Genomic DNA, 19,370 nt, shown 5'->3' with positions numbered 1-19,370 from the left:
CGATGTCTGAAGAAAGTGACTAAATGAATCTCTGGTGAAGATGTTTCCCATCAGGCCTTTTGTCTCAGTTAGAGCGCTGCAGCTTCACAGTCTGGTACAAACCAAATGAGCTGCAGAACAAGTCAGATGTTCACTGGTCCTTGATGTTTCACACAGTTGTGTTCAGATACTGTGGTGACGATCAGAGGAGAACTGCTCACTGAGAGCAGCTTAGTCAATAAGTAGTTACTGTAGACATGGAAAGATAAAGGTGGACTTAATCAAGATCATTTCATGTCATAATTTTTTTCTCCTCTTCAGTGAAACAAGCGAGATAAAATGAGGGCAGGAGACGTTAAAGAGGGGAGGCTGTGGCAAGGTCATTAAAATGACACTGAAGATGTGGTGTTGTAAACTCTTTTCTTCGTGGACAGAATATATAAACCTAATATACTTGATCTCTGAAATATTATTATACATGACACAATAATGTCAAATACGATGGTGTGTAAGTGGAGACAGGAGGATCTAGTATTCATGTTGAGTGTGCACATGTAAATGCAAATGAGTACAACAAGTTTTTTAAACAATTTTTGCACACACTGAGATAAACATTCACTTCCTGTTGAAACTGGTGAAATTTCTCTCTTTGCTTTGATCTAATATTTATGTTTTGAATCAGCAAAATGAAAAACGCTTCGCACATACTTAAGAGCATTAGTGTTGTGTTGAAACTGTTGTCCCAGCATGAACTAACAGCAGGCTGCCGGTCACACTGTAGACTAATGTGACCAATGATGAGAAACAGTGATGAGAACAGATTCTCAGATCTTTCTCACACCTGAATGGCACTTTGGATGATTCGAGGGCCTCTTAGACTGAACATCATATAAAAATACATACATGTAACCAAGTGGCAAGAACAAAGTTCAAACTAAAGCCACTAGGTGGCACTGTGCCCCAGACTGTGAGGTGGTCCAGAGGAGGTCACGTGAGAGAGAGAGCGAGATTCGCGGACCAGAAACAGGAAGTAATGAGCAACGTCTGTTTCGAGAGGCTCACCTGTTTACTGGAAGGATGTTTGCTGTTTTTCGAGTGGGTAAATATGTTTAAAATGTTATTTTCCGTATTAAACGGTTGACAGATAAGCACTTTTGAGATCATATACAAGTATAACATGTGGTGTTTACTGTAGATAGCGATGTAGTTATTCAGATGTGTGCAGATTTTGGGTACATGTGCTCTGTCGAGTAATTAATTAAGAGGTCGGCAAGGCTAATACACACTTAAAGTACTGTAAATTCAGTTTACAGAGTTACATTTGTTATTGTTCATGCTGGAAAACCTTCAACAGTTGTGTATTTTACTGAAAATAATGTTTATTTTTGCTGTGTAGTGCTGCATGAGTTTGATGGCCTGTTGCCACATAATGTGCACCTGAGTTAGCACAGAGATAAAGTGTAGTAAATATATTAATGAGCTGTATGATTTCATTTTATATTAACGTACCAATGTTTCATATTCTGTGGAAATTACTGTGGATTTTGTGTATTTCTTTAAAGGTCCCATATTATGAAAAACATGTTTTCTCTGGTCTCTACATATATAAGCTGGTCCTCCCTGAGCCAACCAACTCCCAGACTGAGGAAAACAAGCGAGTCCTGCAAGGTCTCTGCAGCCACCCACTGGTAAAACGGCACTCCTACAGGCTGTTCAGATTCAGCTTGTTTTGTTACATAACGAGTGTCAGTACAAAGCTGGCTTTGCCTCGACACTGACCCTCGTAAAATGATCAGTCCCACCAATACCAGACCCAGCAACTGTACCTGAGCCACAGGTAAGTGACGCCACGTTTTGATAGTATTTACAGTTGCCGAATAACTATAAGTTACCTTTACCGTTAGCAGGAGCTAGCATTAGCTACATGGGAGTAACTGTAACTGTAACAGCACATAGAACAAACTAAGTAACATATTCATAACACAAACCATTCTGACATGTCCTGCTGCAGCCGCAGAGTCTGTACTTCTTCAGGAGCCTCTCCTTCTGGGTCCTTCCGGCATCCTCTCCTTGAGAGGGGCGTGCAGCAGGCAAGGCAGGTGTTGATAGACGGAGCTCATTAGCATTTAAAGGTGCAGGCACAGAAAACAGCCTGCTCTCAGTAGAGCTCACATGAGAGACTTTTAGACAGCTGAAATTCAGGACCACAGATGTGTCTGGGGCAATACATTTCAAATAGAGTGTTGTTGGACCTCTGACAGCTGTGTGAAATTGATGAAAAACAGTATAATATGGGACCTTTACGTCTGTTTAACAGAAGAGCTACCGCTACTGTTGTTCATACATTGTCATTAATGCACTTTTCAGTCAAGAAAGTTGTTACCAAGATAGGTGAAATTATTTGAGTTTTGAAGAGGAAGATTTTACTTGAAGTGGGACTCTTCATGCCTGAAGATGTCCATTTGTGTTTGTAAATGAAATCTTTGTTAAATCTAAACCCAAACTGAACACTCTAAGATTTGTTAAGAGTATTCGGATAAATAAAGATCCCGTGACATGGTTTGTGTCCTGTGTTATTTAAATTTCACCAGGCTACATACAGGATGAAGATTTACTGACACGTCTTTTAAATGTCACTTAAAAACCTTGATGGAAATAAATTCAGCCTTTGAATGAAGATCATGTGAGTGTTTAACCAAGAAAAGTTCATGAAGGAGTTTGACGACAGTGAGACAGAAGAGTTATACTGAGAAAAGTAAAGAGGAAGTCAAAAGGGTCAAACAGCTTTAAGTGTGATGGAAACAAAGTGCAGCTACAGACACAAACAGACAGCTACTGTGACCCTGCCAGCTGTTATCTGCTATTGAGACCAACGCGACTGCCAAGAGTCCAGCAGAGGACACGAGCACCGAGTCCAGTCTGGAATGAAAGACCACATGAGGCTCAGCTGAGCTCCACTGACAGAGCTCCTCTGGTTTCTACACTCATGTAGTGGAGCTGATGGTCTGTGTCACCTGCTGGTTCTTATTCTACAGAGAGACGGAGTGTGACAGGATGGTACAGCAGCTCACACACACTGAAGAAAAGAGATCAGTGGTCTTTATGTTATAATAATGTGTAGGACTCTGCAGCAGATCTCCTCTCCATCATCAGCCTCTGATCACAAACACAAACCACTGTATGACTTAACAACAACCGCAGTAAAACAAATTGCTGCTCTCTGTTCTACTCACACTGCTGAGTGTTGGTGCCCGACTGAAACTAAAGCCTCTCCATTCATCCTCACTGTTCACCACCAGCTTGTTATTCAGTACACAAATTGATAGAAGCTAATAGACAATAATGGAGTCGTAACCCGGCATGTAATTAGGTGGTCAGCCTTTAAAACCTTTTGATTAGAATACTTATCTGATTACCCACAATCCTCTGGTTCCATCAGGGAAGCAATTATCTCATCGCTCATCTGTGGCCATCGCATAAAGAATGTCTGATCAGAGTTCAGTGGCTGAAACAGTGACAGAGGACCGAGACAACCCAGCGTTTAAACAGCAGCTCTCACTGGGATCATTGTTTTATGTTGGACTGCAACAAACAACACGAACAAGAGAACAAATACAACGCTCACATGTTTGACTGTTCGATTCTCTGACTATGTTCCCACATATACTGTACACACAAAGAAACACTCTACACAGGTGTGTGTCTGTGTCTGTGTGTGTGTGTGTGTGTGTGTGTGTGTGTGTGTGTGTGTGTGTATCTTTGTGTCTTTGAATCAAAGCAAAATAGAACCTCCATTTTAGTATAGCAGGTCTATATTAAGTCTAGGTTAACAGGACAACATTTACTCAGTCCAACTCTTCTTCAGCTTGGTTGGGGTGAGGCGGCAAGATCTCCAGAGGCATCAGCCTGGGGGGCCATGAGTGGCTGTCTGTGTGTGTATGTACACTCTGCACAGGTGTGTGTGTGTGTTGTGTGTGTATGTGTGTGTGTGTGTGTGTGTGTGTGTGTGTGTGTGTATGTGTGTGTGTGTGTGTGTGTGTGTGCACGTGTGTGTGTGTGTGTGTGTGTGTGTGTGTGTGTGTGTGTGTGTATGTTTGTATCACTGTGCACGACAGCCTCCATCTGAGATGACAGGCAGCACCAGCGGATGAAGGAGGCTGAGAAAGACATCTATTGTGTGACACGACACCCTTTCACTCATTTTTCAGACAATCACCAGCTCGTCTTCTTCTTCACCAGCAGACAACTGGATTTGACCATTTCCTCTACAGTCATCACTCCTCCATCATCAGTCCTCTTCATCAGCCAGGTCTATCATCAGCTTCCTCTGTTACTCTGTACCTCTGTATTTCATTGTATAACTACATAACAACACATGCAGAGTTTTGAGTGAGTCATAAATAAGTATAACAGTCTCAAAAGGTCACGATGAGAAAGTGTTCCCTCTCACCTCTGGAGCTGACTCATCAACTTCTGTTCAATGTGAATGATGTCATGTAAAACTCAGATTTTAATGCTGATGTTACTCATAAGCAGTGTTAGGCGTGACACGTTACAGAGTAAGGCGTTACTGTAATCACAATATTTTTTTCAGTAACGAGTAGAGTAAGGCATTACTGTTCTGAATGTAGTAATCACATTACAATTCGCCAAGCTCGTTGCTTACGTTACATTGCTAGGTTAATCAATTTTAACAGCATAGTCGTGCTCATAAGCTAGAAGAAGGTTATTAAAAGCCGTCTCTGTCAGGAGCGTCTACATCTTCCCTGATGTTAGCTGGACCACAGTTCAGTTAATACTGATACATGTGGGCTGGCTCCTGTGCTCTTTGTACATTTTAATGACCTGCTGCTGAATAATGAATGGCTTCAAGCCATTTAATTTCTCCTGGATATGTATTTTCATATTAGAGTCTGACAGTGTTTGTAATGTTACAGCATCCAGTTCCTGAGTGCAGTTTTTAAATGAATGAAGCGTCACATTAGTGGCTGTTTTTCTTCTTCCTCTGTTGTTGTTGTTGTTGTTGCAGACAGTGAAACACTGAAAGCAGAGAAAAGTCCAGAGAAAATCCAGCTATTCTCTTCTAACTGTCTATCAATCATCTCTGCCTTCCTCCTCCTCCTCTGTGAATACAGATTACAGCTGCTGGATGTCTGTTCACAGCAAAGCAGCATCATGTTTTATACAGGACAGTTATTAGTCACATGACTGCCAGAGGTCGTCTGTCAGGAAAACATCAGCAGCGCTCATTTTAGGCAAATTAACCAGACACAGAGTTCAGTAGTGGAGGAAGAAAGACGGAAAAATAAAACACACACACACACACACACACACACAGAGTTACCTAAACCATGAAATGATCTCCTCTGAACGCTGTGACAAATCAAACTGTGTCCATCTGGTGTCTCAGTGCAGCGTCGACTGTTGACATGTGTAGGAGGCTGGTGTTGTTGAGTCACAGATGTTACAGAAACAAACAGCTGTGAATTGATGCAGGGTGTGTGTGTGTGTGTGTGTGTGTGTGTGTGTGTGTGTGTGTGCTATTAATACCAATATGTATTCCTTTCTCCAGTGTTTGTATCCTGCTGCCATGACTCTTCACCTACACACCGTCCTGTGTGCTCGATCTGATTCACAGCAGCAGACATAATGTGGCTGCTTTGACTGACGGCTTCACGTTGAAACTGTCCGTCTCTCCTGTCATGATTACTGCTTCTGAATCTGCAGCATGCATGTGTTAGAACAAACAGAACATGTTTTCACAGCTAGGATATCTACAGTTCACCTGCTTATATATCTTATAGAGTGTGCACACAGAATTGACAGCTTAGTGGCTGAGAAACACTGGCACGTTTAATTATTTACTTCTCTGTTGTATCATTCCACCACTGAAAATCAAATGAAATCGCTCCACTGAGACCGCCCTGTACAACAAAACTCAAGCTAAATGTTGTTAAAAGCTCCAACTGGATCACAAATAAACACGTTTATGTTCCAGAAGCAGAACCGCTCTGTGTAACGGCCACAACCACATTTAGTTTCTGTGGGAATTTCACTGTGCTTAATGGATGACTGCATCAGAGTATTATCCAGGAGCTCCAGTAATTAAAATGATTTTAATCACTGAAATTAGTATCTGTGCTTTTCCCAAGATAACACTATCATCCAAATGGTTCTCTTTAATACATATTTTACACATATTTGTGAAGGTGCCAAGCTCACAGAACAGGAGGAAACATGGCAGCCCGACAACTTTGAGGGATATAAAAGAGCACGATGAAGAAGAAAGACCACAAAACCTCACTTCATCATAACACAATAAATACAACAACATACAGAAAGATCCTGTCACACATGATAATGAAACATTAATGAGACATTAATAAACAGATTAAATCATTCAGACTGATGATCATCTGTTACCATTAAAGCTCCACAAAGGTCCAGTGTGTCTCTCTCTCTCTCTCTGTCTGTGTGAGTCATGGTGATGAAAGTTGTCCTTGCTCTTCTTGTGAATGAATGTTTCAAAGACACCGTCAGAACTTTTTTCCTCCACCATCTATTTGACATTCTGTCAGTGAACACACTGAATGTCACATCTGTCATTATATCCTGAATAATGTGATGGTGACACCCTGAACCATCAGAGAGCCATCTTTTTTATATTAATTCTGAGTTTGTTCATTTTGTCAGGATTAATATCATCTGCAGAAGACTCACACATCTGGAAACAAGTCACTGAATGAAAGTGATGATTATAAAACGTACAGTGTTAATGTTGACGTGTAAAAATGAACTCTTAGTCACTGAGACAATGGTCTTTTCTTTGTAAGGTCCTAACTCAGTAACATTCACAGTGTTGTGCACCTTTTCCACTTTCAGCCTGTCTGACCTGTTGTGTATACAGTACATACAGCAGATTTATCTCCAGCCCTCCTGCTGGTCTCAGTGTTTCACACAGAGTGACTCTCAGGTCCTCTCAGCCTCACGACATGTTCAGCTCTACCTGGTGTCAACAAATACAAACAGAGGAACATCTCTTCTCAACAGGGGGAACATATATACATGTTTAACAAAGACAGTCGTCTTGGCTCTGAAAATCAATTTGTTTGTACCCTCTGTACCAGGACATCAGCTCAAACAACATGTCATGATTTTATTTATCTTTTCACTTTTTCTTCTATCCCAACAAATAGAAGAGACAGTGAATGATTACCATTCGCACCCTGTTTGTTCTGCTCTCATCTCCTCTGATCACCAGCTCATGTGTCAGAGTTTTGTTTAGTTTCCTGAGGCTGATTCAGAGGAAAAGAACTTGTTGTGGAGCTTTAATGTCTACAACCTTCAAACTACAGTGTCAGTGAAAGTGGAGAGCCGCTGTAAGCACACAGCAGACCGTCAGGAGCAGATCAGATGGGGAACAGGTTTCAAAGTGTGTCACCATGAAAACTCAAATGAATTTCACCTCCAGACTGTGTCTCCTTCATCAGCCCCAGAAGACCAAACTCTGACTCTGGCAGATTCTTCCTCCTCTGCTTGTTGACATTCTTCACCTTCCCACTCTCCACTCTTCCTCCCTCCAAATGATATTTTGTTGTTACAAAATCACATTATTCAAATGTCTTCATAAATATTTATGATGAGGTATGAGGGAGGCCGGTGGAGGTTTTCTGCTTCCACCTTTCTGCTTGTTGTAATTATCCCACTGAATGTGAGAGATATTTTAATGATTCATCTGAAAGGAAAACTGTTCACCCACATTGATGGACCAGATAACCCTCCAGAATCTACCCTCCATTTTATCGTGTCTTCTGTCTGACACGTTTACCGCTGATTTATATTTGTTGGACGTCATATAAGCCGTCCTCCTGTCTCATGTCTGTGTTGTTGGACAGGATCAGTCATGTCTCACCTGTCCATCAGGCCTCCTGCTGCTCTGCACACCTGTTCCCAACCATCTCATCAGCCTCCTGACCACCTGCTACAGCACCTGCCTCCCTGGCTGCACCTGATTGGCTCGTCAGTGCTCAGCTCTTCGTTCAGCACGTCGTCACATTCTTTCACTTTACTGTCGTTTCTGCACTTTTTACCTGTTGACCAACATTTTCTAGCTCACTGTGTCCTGTCTGCCTGCTGCTTCTCTCATCTTCAGGTAAGTTTGATGTTGCTCACCTGTTGCAGAATGTGAACCTGTTTAACCTGTTAGTAAAGTCTCCATTAACTATATCTATCATGGTTCTGTTGCTTTATACCTTGTTTGTCGAGACTTTATGTTCAACACTCAAAACTGTGGATTCTAGCAACACAGCAGCACCAACCTCTGTTGAGCATTTAGTCAAGTATCCGCTAATAAAACACATTTTCCTGCAATACGATTAAGAAAACATAAACTCAACACATTTGCTTTTCATTTAAAGATCTGAGACTTTTTCTTGAACTCAGAGTTTGAACACAAACTGGTTAAATCTGTCAGCGAGCTCTTCTTCTTAGTCGAGATACACAACAGCTCTGGTGACTTTCCTGCAGTCAGCCTGCCAACAACATCCTCCCTGAGAACCTGCAACATCTGTGTAATGATGTTGTGTGATTAAACTGCACATATTAAAGGGGCCTCTTATTGTGACCAGTCCAACACACACCTGTGCACTAATCCTGCAGTTTAATCAGCATCTTGATATGCCACACCTGTGAGGTGGAAGGATCATTTTGATGAAAAAGTGTCACTAACATGAATTCTTACTCATTTTTGAAGTCTTATGTTTTACTTCAACTCTTGAAAAATGGGAACAAAAGCTAAAGTGTTAAATTTGTTTTACAATTAATAAGTGTTAAGAGTCATGAGTGCTTGATTACAGTCTGTATTCACTGTAATGGAATGAAAAACAGACTTGTTAAGATCAAATCAACTGGAGTTCACAACAGCAGCTACATCAGAGTCAGAGAGCACAGACACCTTCACTTTATTCCTTTGGGCTTTAAAGAGTTTGTACAGAGCAGCTCACCTGAATCAGCACTCAGTGTGAACAGAATGAGCAGAATGAATCATTAAAATCCTTGTTTTATTATCCCTGACAGAAATCTAAGAGGACAGAATAATGATTATAATCATGTTCTTCTGCATCTGATCCTCATGAGTCTCCTCACACAGATCAGCAGGCTGAGCTGTCACCATGTTAATAAGAGCAGTGGGTGTGTGGCTGTGATCTCACTGGATCACCGCTCACTTCCTGCTCACAGTTTCCATCACCCAAACACACACAGCATGTGCTGCTCTACAACTGATGGAGACAGACTCACACTGCTGTACTGACTCACACATCAGTGTGTTCTGGTCCATGTCGCTGAGTGTGTGTGTCTCAGTGGGACAGAAGAATCTCAGCAGAGGCAGAAACCTGCAGGAAGTTTTGTAAAGTCAAGAAGACTAAATCTTTTGAATACAGCCCAAAATCACAGTCACATTGCCTGAAGCGTTGTGTTCTTCTAGGCAGGATGCCAACAACGTGGGTCTTTGTCTCTCAGTCAGAGAGCTGTAACACAACTCTCAGCCAGTCTCTCTCCTGCGGCACAGAGTCACATCCACAGTGCCAGGGTGTCATGTTAAACCTTTATCATTGTGCCCTCTCCACTCTTGTATCTCACCTCTGGGACAGGTTGTTGCTCTTGGCTTGCTCACTGTTCCCAGCGTGGCCTTTACTAAGACAGACATAATTGAATTTCACCTCTGACTGTGCACAGCCTTCAGCACCCAGAAGAACATCTCTTGTGTTCAGTCATAAGAAAGATCATAACACCGTCCAGAGGTCAATGTACAGCACAGCTGCAACTTCCAGGGAGCTGTGTGCATGTGACTGTGTTTCTGACCTCAGTAAATATTACATCTATTAACAACCATGCCATCAATTAACAACAAGCAGCTACATAAAGCTGCTGGACAGAACTCATCCTCTGCGCCTGACAACTTGTTCCAGCTCTTCTAAGAGGAAAGCAGTCTCATGCCAAGAGAGCGGAGCCAGAATCAGCTTCAGTCCACGTGAAAAATAAATCACAGCATTAATCTTGTTAAGAGGATTGTGAAGATGCCTTTCATTGACTTTGGACAGAAACGCTTTGCTGCCTGACAGCTGCTGATGGGACGCCCGTCAATGGTTCACAGACTCAAAGAATTATTAACAAGATGATGACACAGAACATAATCATCTCGATGAAGTAGAACAAGTTCATTAAAACCCAAAGAAGTGTCCTGCCACATGATGATCCAGGCTGGTTCTGTGATGTCTGTATGTTAGGTCACTGGGAGCTGTCAGATCTCTAACATGTTCTCTCTCTTTAACTTTAGCAGAGAGGTAGAGCTGTTTAAAATACCAGGTTATTACTCATTCAGCTGTCCATCACAGTCAAGTGGTTCAGATGGAGGTCTGAATTAGACCTTTTAGTATGAAGCTGTTCAGGTAAGACCACAGACAGGAACAGCTCTGTTGCTGAGAAATAGTTCCTTATTGTCAAGGTGTCATAGTAACAGTATATTATGGTTGTACTGAAGTGTTCACAGTGTTTCCATGTAAACATGCAAACAACACAACGTGGGAGGATGCTCTCTGTGTTCATGCTGGACAACTGTGTTTTCTAACAGAGTTGCTATTATTTAAAGGATTTGGTGCTTGATTCAGAGACAAATGACTGCAGCACAAGTTAAAAAAACGATGTTCAGATGAGTGATTTTTATGTGAGTTTTCATCTCCAGTGAAAATGGGAAACAGACTGAGGCTGAATGAGAAACAGTTTAGTCCCACATGGCTGAGAGCAGCGAGACCTGGCATAATAGATGAGACATGATCTCACCTGGTGAGAGATTCTGCTACATCAATATTAATAATGGAGGATTTTAGAGGCTGTGGGTCGTGTGGGAGGCTACATAGGCCAGAGAAAAACACGCAGTGCATCCATATTCCATGAAGACATTTAAGGCCTGAACTTACTGTGGATTTAAAAAGGATCAAGTGTCTGAAATGGAGATCAGTGCTTAAACTCTTAATAAACACACAACACGCATCCTCACAGGACGATTTGTATTTAAGACTAGCTGAGCTTTAATTCATGGGTTTTCTGATGTGATAATAATATTAGACTGTTTTCTAAATCAGCTCAATCACAAAAACACACTTAATTTTACAGTTTTTAAGAAGCCGACTGTTACAGAGAAGTCTGAGCTTGAACACAGAGCCGCAGTAACATGAGCCTCAAACCACAGAGAAATGATTTAATGGCATTCAGAAACCAAACCAAACTCAGTCCAGGAGCAGCTGAGCCTGCAGCAGCTCTTCACTCACAAAAGCTCTTTCTTGCTCAGACAATGAATTCATGAGGACAATAATAAGCACTAATTAGATTTTCTAGTAGAAAGAACATGAGCTCACATTAGCCTCCTGACTTACAAATGTAAATGTAGACCTGATCCTGTTGAGTGAACAGCTGACAGTGTTTTCCCTCTGTGAGTGAGTAATAATATCCAGCTGTTCTGCCACAAAGCTTTACTGCCACTGGAGAGCTCTGCATTATGTACAGAAGCTCCAGGAGCTGTGTGTTTAATGAGAGAGGGGAGAAGTGTGAGTCTCTGGATATATTCACTCATTATTAATGCTGACTGGTGCCTGGCAGCAGAGCATGACTCAGCGTTCAGCTGAGAGACAGAAGTCTGTCAGACGACACAGGTAAATGATTAAAGGTGTAACTTGTCTCTCTGTTCATCACCTCCTCTCTGTCTACATGAAGCTCTCTGAAGATCAACTGCCTGCACAACTATTGTTCATTCACAACCTTTCAATTGGAATGATTATAAATTATTTAAAAAGTCAGTATCAGAAATTGGAGCTGCTCAAATTCACTGTTTTATGTAGGTTTTTTCACAGCTCACTTCCTTCTTTTTGCCGTGATAGAATATAAATGATAAATGTGTTTTAATAAAGTCTCTGTTAAGACCTCTAAGGATATTATTCAAAATATATTTTAAAGCTTTTCTATAATAAATGAGTGTAAAACAAAGACAAAAGACAAAACAACATGATACAAGTTGTATGAGAGAGAGATCTGACTGGTAAAACGAAGGTGCTTGGTGGGGAAGTTTGGTGGTGCTTCAGCTCTCTGTCACCTGTCAGCACGGCTGTCATCACACACACACACACACACACACACTAAACAATAAATGGCAGAACATCTGTGACTGTAGCAGGAGAGTTAGGTACATTCAGACCAAATCAGGTGGTGCAGTGAAAACAAAAGAGGTCAATAATCCGTCTCATCCTGGTTGTTCACTGTTATTTCTAATCTGTCGATGTGACAAACGAGAACAGGTAGGACCAGCATGCTAGTAGCATAACGACATCGTAGATTCTCCTTTCGGCAAACTGATCAGGGGGAAGTCCACAATGTGTAACATCCAGTTGTGGAGTGAGACTCCCACACTGCAGCACCACCCTGTTGTGTTTCGCTGCACCACCTGATGTGGTCTGAATGAAGCCTCAGGTTTGGGAGCTCCATCACTTCTCACTCTGCATGTTGTTTTCCTCCACCAGCTCTGCAGAGTGGAGGAAACAAGAGAAGAGGAGCTCCACAATCAGACCCAACATCTCTTCATGGAGCGACACTGCACATCAGAAAAGAATCAGATCACTGCCCCGACAGTAAGTGACACTGAACTGAGACAGGAGCGTTAAACCAGGCCGATGCAGGCGTGGTGCACATCGGACAGACAGATGGATCGGACCGAGGCGCCACTTCCTGTCCTCTCCTTCCTGACAGCAGCCGGATGATTTTCAATGGAGGATTCAGTGTGAGGATTTAGATGTTATTAGGATGTCACAGTGACTGACAGCCAGTGAAGTGGCTGGAAATCAGTCAGTTTACCTGACAGGTGACAAAGTCACAAACCACAGAATGAACACTCTGGGTTAAATGATTCAGCTGTGCATCACTTCTGCAGCCTTTGCAGAGACAAACAGACCAGACTGTCAGAAAGTGACATCCTCACTCCACCAGATTTTATTACTGCAATTTCAATTTCATGAGGAAAAATGTCAGTCATCTGTCAAACCACATCAAGTATCCACAGATGTGTTACAGTTTAAACTCACCTCAGAATAAAGATTCAACAGTTCTGGTCTGAAGGGGTGACCCCTATCAAATGACCCTGACCCAGAGCCAAGAGGAGGAGAGAGCGTCTGCACAGTGACATCAAGCTTTCATCACTGTCTCATTAGAGAACAGTCAGTGGAGCCCTGATCTCCAGGTAAAACATCTCTCTTAATGTCCTGTAATAATAAGTCAGCTCACCTGGAGGGAACATTTCCTCAGAGGTGGACTTGAGAAAGAGAGTGTGAAAGAGAGAAACTAGAGAAGGAGACAGTCAGGGAGACATGTTTAACCCTCAGGGCTCCATCTGTGTGTCTGCATGGTGTGTTACGGCCTAAGGAAAGGCAGCAACTGTGTCAGTGATAGAAATGTGAAGCGTTTGGTTAAACTGTGGTAACCTCGACCTTCTATCACAGTGTGTGTTACAATATAATGTCCCCACACTCATTGTTGTTACTCTGACAAGGATCGGCAGACACAGAGCTACATATCACATGTTCAGTGGTTTCTGAACTGTTGATGTCATCAGTGGACATCATCTGTCAGTGACCTGACACAACAGACTGGATCTGTTACACAGCGACCATCAGGACATGAACATGGACAGTGTTTGCAGACGTCCAATGAAATCTCTGGAGGTGACTTTGGAATTAGCAGTCCTGTTCTGCACTGGACTGAAGTGCACGACACTTCAGCTGGAAGAGCTTTCAAGTTCCTCTTCAAGGCAAACATGCAGGTATGAAGACCAGAGGAGTCCATCTTGAAAAAAAAAGAAAACTCTTTAAAGTTTGAAATAACTTAGAAATACATCAACCTAAGAGCGACTTCACTGCAGCAATATCACAATCTCAACATCTTTTTTTTCTTCCCCACTAAAACTAACTTTCCAGTCAATCTGCAGCATCTGTACCATTTTTTTAAACCATCTATATATCTGATCTCTTAGAAAGACTTCCACCAGCTCGTCCCTACTTTAGTTCTTTATTGTGGTGAAATGATCTGATTTAATTATTTAATCACACAGTATATAAGTTCTGCTGCTTTGAGTCTCTTGATGAAAACAGACATAGGTTGTGTGGGTTTATGGGAGTTGTTGTCTTCATTGTCAAACAGTCACCACTGCTGATTAAAACCAGGCAGAAATGTTCACAGACTGTTTTAAAGGTTTAATACATTATGTAGAGTCACGTCGGCCTACAGGAGGACAGCAGAGGGTAAAGAGAAGTTCAAACAGTGTCTGATTGATTAAAATGACATTTGATCTGTCAGATGTGGTGCTGTGGGGAGGTTTTAAATCCTCTTCTCAAACACTGTTTATAATGGACATGATTAATAATCCTAATATAACCAACAGACCTCTGAAATGACATTTTAAACGACTCATCTGCTCTACATGTCAAGTAAGAACAGTGACAGAGCAGAAGTTCAGGTGTTCAATATGTAAAATACACACAAGAGAGTATTTTTACACATTTAATTGTTTTGTTTTGTCCGTGTCTTTTACAAATATCCAGACTAAAAACTAAAATTAATATCTTATTTATTATGTGACACTGAGGAATAAAACTACCTCATGCTGCTGTGAAGTCATCTGCAGAACATGATCATGAGTAAAAAAATGTGAGCAGACGATCGTCACTGAATTAGGTAACTGATGGACAATATTGTTTTGTTCATTGCTTCTGCTGTGGTAAGTTTATAGATTCATTGTGATTCATTTTTTTAAGTCTGATCTAAATTGTATTCTCTCCTGTGTTTATGAAATGGAGCCTCAGGAAGGTCATGGTAAGACTGTCAGTGGTGAGTTAATGAGGACAGAATGTGCTCCTGACCTTGATCCTGTACAGAAGTGATATTTTGTTTTGGATTTCAAGTCTTCGTCTGATCAGGGAAAACCTTCACTCAGCAGACTGCTGGAGGTGTTTTTGTTCTTTCCTGCAGTCAAACATGAAGTCTTAATCCCAGCGGGAGCTCTGCTCCGGAGATCAGAAGGAGACAAACAGTGAATACAGTAGAACTTCTGCTCTGCTCTCACTGTACTGTGATCACAGACACATTGCTGTGCTGATGACTGCAGGCTGAAATATTGAACAACACTAAAACTTTTACTGATAGAACACGTGTCCTGTAAAAATAATAGCATGAATGTCATCTTTCAGTGTTCCAGTTTTAATTAAAGTGGCAACAGACAGCTCCGTTATTAAAGCTTCATGAAAAGTTCTCATTGGTTTCTGTCAGACAACGCTCCACATGAGTCCTCAAACTCAAAGACATGCAGTGACAGCAATGTTTGTTTCATCTCATCAACATCCTATACTTCAGTTCAGCTGTGACGTCAGATCAGCAGAGGAAAAGTTGGTCATCTGAACCTCCTGCAGAGAGCGAGGCACATTTTTGTGGGAAGTTAGTGGAATAAATGTTTCTGGGAGGAGTCCCACCGGTCGATACTGGAAGACTGGCCGCTCAAGAATGAGAGCAATGAAAAGAGAGCCGGGTGCAGTAAAAGAAGAGTGGGTGCTCTGCTGGGAGAGCGGGTGGTGAGTATGTGATGCTGAGGGTGCTGCCTTGAACCAGTGCTACAGCCACTGAGGCCATTTCAAGTGTTTCTCAGTAGAAATACAGTTTCTTGTGACCAGTGAAGACGTCTCTGTATATTCCATTTGTTCTATATTTTCTGACGTGGAGAGAAATTGCTGAAGGAAACTCAGTGAAAATGGTTCTGCTGCTCGTTGTTGTCCCTGTGGTGTGTCGATGCTTTCTCACCTTTGAGAAATCTTTGTGTGCAGCGATGTCAGAACACAGAACATGTTTGTTCTCTATATGAATGAAACAGTGAGACAGGTCAGTGGAGTTTACTGATCACCGTCATCACAACACATGTTGTTAGAAACAAAGAGTTATTCCTGATAATGATTCATATTGACTCAAACTGCCAGTGTGGATAGTTTTGTAAGCAATGTTGAATTTATTATGAAGAAGTGTGTGTGTAGTTGTGTGTGTATGTGTGTTTGAGACCACAAGTGTGTTTCTCATCGTGATGACCGCTGACAGAACCAGTGGAGGAAAAACAGGCATCATTAAACTGCTTGACAGCATCCGTCTGGGAAGACGGGACAGAGATAATAAATGAAGAAGTGAGAGAGACATTTTCTCTCTCTCTGTTTTTCACACACACACTCAGGCACACTTCCATTCCTCTCTCAGCTAATAAATGGAGCATTCCTGCTTACTGGCAGCCATTTTCTCCCTCCTCCCCTCTTCTCCATCATCTCCATCCAGTTTCAAGTTTGTCTTGACGTCTCTGTCGATCTGTTTCTCAATCAGACATCAGACTTCATCTACATTCACAGCCAGCAGAGCAGCTGTGTCTTCATCACCACCAGCGGCATGTTTGCATCATGTACCGCACAAGAAAGTCAGCAAGCTGAAGCTGCTTTACACTGAGGACGCTCAGATAACCAAGAACAGCTCACAGCTTCTCACTCTGCTCACACATTATTACAAGAACCTGTGAAGCAGCACAAATCACCTCTGATCCTCACACCACACCAGTCAGACAGGACGAGAGCAGAGCGGCGTCTTCACTACTGAACAATTAAAGCCAGCAGTCGACCTCTGGGTTTATACTCCACACATTCAGCTCTGACGAGACGCTGGAGCACATCTGGAGCAAACTTTACCAAGTGTACACTCTGATGTTAGAGGCTGGGAGACACTTACAGGGACTGTGGTGGATGATAAACACCATCAGAGTGAAGTGAAGTCACAGAGGGTTGGAGGTTTTATGGTCATCTGGAGAGAATTGTTGCTTCATGGTTTCATAAACACAGACGAGACTAAACAGACAGTGAACAACTACATAGAGAAGAAACAACTTCCTGTCAGCATGAGTACATGTTCTGTTTTGATTAAGCGTGTCTTTCTTTTCCCACCAGAATCTGGAAGAGTCAGCACTCTGCTTTATATTAAATATGTGATCTCATGATGAAGACTGAAACAAGCTCTGAGACTTCATCACTGAAACAGATCATGTGGAACGTCTGCACGTTACATTCAGGTACAGTCAGACATTTTTATCACCTTTGACCAGCAGCCTGAAATATGATCAGTGACATATCACTCCGACCATTGTTAATACATGACACGGCACAAAATGATGATGGATGAACGTTTGTTCACCAGAGTGATCTCCCCTCAGTACCACAGAGCTAATACAGGATTTATAGAGTTCCTCTGCCTCGAGTATCTGCTGCAGTTCAGAGAGAGTCCAGCTGATTTCTCTGGAGAAAGTCATTTATATGTGCGGGCTCACTTTTACATATTTATGTGCTCATGGTGTCCCGAGGACAATCTGTAATGTTAAACCCATGTTGTGTCATCATTTAGGTTCACGCTGAGCGGTCGGTAGTTTCATAATGACTCTTCTCATTGTGGGCAGGTAACAGATCACACTGTCAGAATACTTTCTACAAAAGATTTTAGTTTCCCAACATCAAACGCAGACAGTCGACATGACAGGACAAGTCCTGCAGCAAACCTACCAGTCCAGTAAACTCTCTGATTACAGACAGTTCCTCAGAGTTTTACACTTCTGTGATCACGATCTGACGACTGGAGGGAAAACAAGTGCTCCTCACCACACTCCCTCATTAGAGAGAACGTTCACATTAATGCAGTGTGCTCATGTCTTCTACTGAACACCAAGCTGAGAGCTGCTGACCTCCAGGTGTCTTCATTTATAATTAACGTCCAGCTCACAGTGTTTCTGTCCTCAAGCTAAAAGTTGGTGAGAAAACTGTCTGACTGTAACAGTTTCATTTCTGAGGAGGAGCTCATGACTGGAGCTGTTGGAGAAGGAAACATGTTGGTGTATTTGATTATTTGGTCCGTTTGTGTCGTGAGAACTCCGGTAAAAGTCTGAGCTACATTCACTGACAGATGAGGGACAGTGTGCAGGACGTACACATGCAGGACCTGTTCAGCTGGCTCAGCTCTGCACGCTGAATAAATACAGTGACAGGTGAATTACTGAAGGTAATGTCTGGCTGGATGTGGTCAATAGCTGAAGTCAACAGTGTGTGTTTCATTTGGAGAGAGCGTGGAGAGGCTGTGATGATTTCTCCTGCTTGTTCTGAACGAGATGAGAATACATTGGACGAGTTAAGATCCCCTGATTGTGTGTAAAGACACTGCTGACGGTGCACTTCTGTCTCACTCCGTCTCATCTGGAGCCCACATTACAAAGCACTTGTTCACAGAGCTGAAGTGTCGGCCCACCGGTTTCCTCATCGTGTGTGTGTCTGCTGCATCACTACAGAGGTCGGTCTGATGAGTCACGACAACTGTCCTCGAGTTTACAAAGACAAAGAGAGACAGGGAGGAAGAACTGTGACAAAACTCCAGAGCTGGTTTCTGCTTTACATCCTCTTTAAAGTCTGTTCTGTCAATCAGATTCACTCCACAGGGAGGGTTATCACCTCACTACATTATGAGCACAGGAGTGTTGTAATACCAATGTAATCTGTTGATATGTGTATTTCAACAGCACCCCAACTCACATATATGCAGCATAATAGCTTCTGCTTTCCAAGGACGGAAAAAAACACACTGCATTTAATTCACACACACACGTCACACACACCACTCCCACCACGTAACAGCCTGTGAACCTCCACCTGCATCAACCAACAGATGTAGGAAATCCTCTTAATCCAAGTATCTTCCCATCACTCGACCACACAGTGACACACAGCACACAGACACACCTGTGTGTGAACTGTCACACTTCATCTGCAGAAGAACTGATCGTGTCTTACCTGCATTTCAGGATCCACAGAAGAAGAGTCGTGATGAGATGAGGAGACAAAAAACAGAAGAGGGAGAAAAAAGAAAAATACTATTAAAAGACAAACTTATAAACACATGATCAGCTTAAAGTCACTGCAGTAAAAACTCTTCCTCACACACTGTCTGGTTATATTTTACAACGTCTCCTCCCAGGTGAAGATGATACAGTGTCAGCTTTAACCTCCTCCATCAGCACCCTGTCTTCTTAAATCATCTCCTCAGACGACTGGTGTGATGTGAAGGTGTGTTTTGGCAGCTCATATTTTAACTTTCAACGGTGCAACAGTATCAAGACACACTCTGAACTTATGAAATGAAGCAACAACATGGAGAGAGGAGAGAGACAGAGCTCATCCAGGCTGAACATGAAGCAGCAGTGTTTTTAAAATGCTCCAGAGGAGGAAACCTGATGTTACAAG

General features: G+C 42.3%; 1 long non-coding RNA gene across 2 annotated transcripts; it reads left to right on the top strand.

Moving 5' to 3' along the window:
• The first annotated feature begins 7,988 nt into the window (after positions 1 to 7,988).
• On the top strand, positions 7,989 to 18,985 carry LOC115597127 (uncharacterized). 2 transcript variants are annotated; one of them, XR_003987020.1, is made up of 4 exons: positions 7,994 to 8,131; positions 12,549 to 12,805; positions 17,040 to 17,161; positions 18,932 to 18,985. It is a non-coding gene; the product is annotated as an uncharacterized LOC115597127 (long non-coding RNA). The 2 variants fall into 2 exon arrangements; XR_003987019.1 differs by lacking the exons at positions 17,040 to 17,161; positions 18,932 to 18,985 and adding an exon at positions 13,571 to 15,394 and having other exon boundaries at positions 7,989 to 8,131; positions 12,549 to 13,261.
• Positions 18,986 to 19,370: the final 385 nt, after the last annotated feature.

This window comes from Sparus aurata, chromosome 2, assembly GCF_900880675.1.
Source record: "Sparus aurata chromosome 2, fSpaAur1.1, whole genome shotgun sequence".
NCBI classification, from domain to species: domain Eukaryota; kingdom Metazoa; phylum Chordata; class Actinopteri; order Spariformes; family Sparidae; genus Sparus; species Sparus aurata.
This window is presented reverse-complemented; position numbering and strand designations above follow the sequence as displayed.